This window comes from Coenobita brevimanus, chromosome 28, assembly GCF_032717465.1.
Source record: "Coenobita brevimanus isolate Jiangsu-jjx chromosome 28, ASM3271746v2, whole genome shotgun sequence".
NCBI classification, from domain to species: Eukaryota; Metazoa; Arthropoda; class Malacostraca; order Decapoda; family Coenobitidae; genus Coenobita; species Coenobita brevimanus.
Genome location: NC_136981.1, coordinates 7,184,914 through 7,189,913, shown reverse-complemented (window position 1 = coordinate 7,189,913; position 5,000 = coordinate 7,184,914). Strand labels below are relative to the sequence as shown.

The 5,000-nt window shown below is 47.7% G+C and overlaps 1 pseudogene across 1 annotated transcript in view; it reads left to right on the top strand.

The window, feature by feature from the left end:
- LOC145394661 (uncharacterized) overlaps positions 1–5,000 on the top strand; it is a 73,327-nt pseudogene that overhangs the window by 55,219 nt on the left and 13,108 nt on the right. The window contains exon 4 of the transcript XR_013896477.1: positions 1,945–1,991. The product of XR_013896477.1 is annotated as an uncharacterized LOC145394661 (transcript). The remainder of the gene's footprint in view (positions 1–1,944; positions 1,992–5,000) is intronic.

The window sequence follows — 5,000 nt, the reverse complement described above, 5'->3', positions numbered from 1 at the left end:
TCAGGGTGAGGTAGGGAAAGGCAGGGTAAGGCAGGACGAGGCAGGGAAAGGCAGGGTGAGGCAGGGTGAGAGGGGCAGACCTAAAACCCAGTCAGACCAGTCACCCTTTGCCGCATCCAGTTAGGTCAGTGTTAGGAAGACCTCGGGAAAGAACAAAAGAAAAATAATGGAGATTAGGTCAGTTCAGTGTAAAATCCACAGGTGTGTGTTGGGTGAGCTGAGTAGGCTTCACACACACACACACACACACACACACACACACACACACACACACACACACACACACACACACACACATGCCCAGACTCTCTCTCTCTCTCTCTCTCTCTCTCTTACATTCACTCACTCAGAGATGGCCAATGGAATAGGTACACACACACACACACACACACACACACACACACACACACACACACACACACACACACACACACACACACACACACACACACACACAGGCACATGCTGATACACTGACGTCAGCATAATACATAAACATACATTTACAGTGCATACCCACGCACACACGCACATACACAATAGGCTGTCCGTCTGTCTGTATGTCTGTCTGTCTATTGTTTATGAATCTTACCGCATGAAATATTAAGGTGGAGGTCAGACGAAAGTATTCAAAATCTCCTATTATTCCTCCTCCTCCTCTTCCTCCTCCTCGCTTTCTCTTCCTCCTTCTCTTTTCTCCTTCTCCTCCTCCTCCTCCTCTTCTTCTTCCTCCTCCTCCTCCTCATCGTCATCATCATCATCATCATTATCATCGTTCTCTTTCACCTGCTCCTACCAATTAGCCTTGCTCACTAATTGCTAATAGTTCTCTGTGCGTGTTTGTGGCATTTATTTGGTCTGTGTTTAGTTTCTGAATTGAGCAAGGGAAGAGGATGGAAGTGGAGGGAAAGGGAGAGGAGTGTGGATGACGGGAAGGGAAGAGAAGGTCTGGAGAAGGAATGGAGGGGAAGGGAAGAGAAGGTCTGGAGAAGGAATGGAGGGGAAGGGAAGAGAAGGTCTGGAGAAGGAATGGAGGGGAAGGGAAGAGAAGGTCTGGAGAAGGAATGGAGGGGAAGGGAAGGGAAAAGAGTGAAGGCAGTTGTAGGTGACGGGAAGGGCAGGGCAGGGAAGGGAAAGGAAGGGAAGGGAAGGGAAGGGAAGAGAAGGGAAAGGAAGTTCAATGAAGGGGAGGAAAGTAAATATGGTCGAGGGAGGTGAAGGGAAGGGAAGGGAAAGGAAGGGGAGAAAAGAGAAAGGGATAGAGAGAAGGTCGAAGGAAGGGAAAGGAACGAAAATGAGGAAAGAACTAAGAAAGGGAGGGGAAAGGGATGAGAGGGAAAGGAAGATAAGTAAAGCACTGTTGAATAGGAAGAGAAGATGCGGTCAGGGGATGAGAAGGAGGGAGAGGAAAGGAGGATGAGGGAAAAAGGAGAGGGAAGTGGGGGGGAGAAATGAAGAGAAGTCCAAGGGAAGGAGAGGAAAAGGAGGAGGAGGAAAATGAGGAGAGGCCAAAGAAGGATTAGGGTACAGAAAGGAAACATAGGGAAGTGAAGGGGAACACAGAGGAATAGGAAAATGGGATTAGGGATAGCAAAGAGGAAGGGGAAAGGGAGTATAAGGAAAGGGATCTGAGAGAAAGAAGTTTAGAAGAAGGGGGAGGGAAAGGAAAAAAAAGGAAATGAAAGAGAAGGAAGGAAGAAAAATGAAAAGACAGGTAATTATGTGTTTAACAGGTGTGTCAAATCAACAGGTGTGTCAGGTCAGCAGGTGTGTCATGTCAGCAGGTGTGTTAGGTCGGCAGGTGTGTTAGGTCAGCAGGTGTGTCAGGTCAGCAGGTGTGTTAGGTCAGCAGGTGTGTCAAATGAACAGGTGTGTCAGATGTGCCAAGTCAGCAGGGGTTTGGGTCAGCTGGTGTATTAGGTCAGCAGGTGTTCTATGTGTCAGATCAGCAAGTGTGTCGTCAACAGGTGTGTCAGGTCAGCAGGTGTCTGGTCAGTAAATCAGGCAGATGAGTCAAGCAGGGATAGATGAAAATAATCAGCAGGTGCCTGAGGTCAGCAGGTCAGCAGGGCTGAGGCAGGTCAGGGGGGAAGGCAGGACCGGTTAGACTCTCGCGAGGGTAGGATACCGCCAGACTTGTTGCTGAGGCAGACCTGTGGTGGGGGAGGCAGGAGTGAGGCAGAGAAGAAAGCAGGGTGAGGCAGGGGAAGGTAGGGGAGGCAGGGAGATAGGCAGGGAGAGAGGCAGGGAGAGGAAGAGAGGGAGGGAGGGAGGGAGGAAAGGGGAGGCAGGGAGGGAGGCAGATGAGGCAGGGGGAAGGCAGGGGGTAGGCAGGAGGGTGAATATGCAAGGTGAGGCAGGTTAGGCTGGGGAAGGCATCATAATGAGGTAGACGCCTTAATCCTGTAAGGGGTGGCTACAAACAAATCGCCTCCATGTCACCCTGCCTTATGCCACCATACTGCCCTCTCTCCAACTCACACTCCCATCTCTCATATATTCACCCTCATCCCTTTCTCCCATCCTCAGTCTTCCCCTCACCATCTTCACCTCACCCACATATACACTCTTAGTCAGTCTCTCGGTCTCCATCTCAAAGAATCCCAGACACCTCGAAAATGAACGGATCCTGAATTTGGCTTTTTTTTTTTTTTTTTTTTCGGGAGGGAACGTTTTCGCGGCCTTCTAGCCTTTGGTTCCTTCTTCCTTGCATAAAAAGACTAAGTCAGCGGAGTGAAGGCGTTAAGCAAATATAGTTTCTTGGTGGCAGGAGTGATAGAAGACGTCATAGTACTGAAGAGGTTTAAAAAATAGGAGAGAGAGAGAGAGAGAGAGAGAGAGAGAGAGAGAGAGAGAGAGAGAGAGAGAGAGAGTAAGAGCTAATGGATCGTCTTCGCCTTGGATGCTTCTTAATCCGGGTGTGTCTCAAGGATCAGTGTTGCCGCTAATCCTGCATAGTCAGCATCATCGTCTGAGTGTGTCTTGCTTAGTCACCTTCACCATCATCATCATCATCATCAGCACTGTTATTATTATCGTCACCTGTGTATCATGTTTCGTCATTATCATCATCATCATCATCATCATCATCTGTGTATCCTGTTTAGTTATCATCATCATCTCTGTCTTTTGTTCCATCATCATCATCATCATCATCTGTGTATCCTGTTTAGTTATCATTATCATCTGTGTATATTGCTCCACCACCACCACCACCACCATCATCATCATCATCATCATCATCATCATCATCTCTGCCAGCTACGCATATGAGAAAAACACAACAAACTCATATAAAAACGAGGCGAGAGATAAAGAAACTACTGAAGGCAAAACACACACAGGAAGGGGAGTGCGGCGAACTAATTTTCATGATTATATATTTAAGGAACCGAATATCTCCCCAATTTTTTTTAGTCGAACACTTATGGAACATTTACGTAATATTCTGAAAAGTCTCTTGGGTTTCGATGATCGCAATGCTAAATTTCGGAAGCCATTGCTCACTTTCCCGTATTTATCGTTATGGCCTGGATCGATATTTATGCCCGTAACTGTACATATTGAAAGGCTTAACTCCTGGGTACTCTCAAAGTTGCTCGATCTCGTGCAGCATTCTAGCCGAGTCCCCTGACCCTGTGCCGCCTTCTTGTGACCTCATCCCACGTTTCTCTCGCTGATATTTACACCAACGCTTCCTCTCCAGTTCATTTCAGTTCGACGCTTCACCCAGTTACACTCTCACATTCGCTGTCTGTCTGTCTGTCTGTCTCTCTTTGTCTGTCTTTCTGTCTGTCTGTCTTTCTGTCTGCCTGTCTGTCTATCTGTCTATTTCCTCCTAGTTTCGCCTTCTCAGACTGACTCATCAACCTATCACCACTTTTGGCTCTCATAACACTGCCTCAGCATCACATCCCACACTCAGCATCTTTCAGGCAACAAAACTCAGCACATCAAAGAGCCACCTCCACTACATCAATCTCCACCACTCCATCAATCTCCTCCTACACTACATCAATCTCCTCCTGCACTACATCAATCTCCTCCTACACTACATCAGTCTTTCTCCACCACTACATCAATTTCCTCCACCACTGCATCACACTCCTACACATCAATCTCCTCCACCACTGCGTCAGTCTCCTCCTATGCTACATCAGTCTTCCTCCACCTCTACATCGATCCCCTCCTACATTGCATCAATCTTCCTTCACCACTCTATCAATCTCCATCACTGCATCAATCTCCTCTAGCCTTGCCTGGATACACGATCTACAATGCAGAAGGCACACTCATAATGGCTCCCCCTTATAAAGAACAGCTCGGGGCAAAATTTCACCGACACTACTGCCTTCGGTGATGGAGGGTGTTACATGGACTATATATGAGATGGCAATATGAAGGAACACAATAAAGGAGCTTGAGAGGGAAGGATATTCTCTGGCGTTCAAGGTAGAATGAGAAATATGGAAGGAAGGACACAGTACATGAAGGGATGGTCGGCTATCTTTTGCTGATGGCCCTCCCTCTCTCACCCTCGCTTCTCGGACGTACCCACCCCGCACAAACGATCGTCAAACCAGGTGGACTTGCAGCTGACCCCTCTCCTGCATGTGGCACAAGGACACCAACCACTCTCCAACCATCGAGCCTGTATCCATCCATCCCCTGACCATAACCTTCTTCATCCCCACCATTACACTCAGTCCCCCAGACCAAGTACTCTTTAACCACTTTGTATATTTGTCCTTAACATCTCTCCACCAACATCTCTGCCCCATTGCACCTTTGTCTCCCTCACCATTACACATCCCTCTGTCTGCCTACTCTTCCTCCACTTCCTATATTTGTCCTGTTAGTCCACATCACCTTATTATTGCCATCAACAGTCAAATGCACAGGACTACTACCATGGTAACCAAAATCTGAAATTCCACGATAGCACTTCAAACATGTTAATGAAGAGATGGGAGTTTAAGACAGAGCACACCCACCTCAGT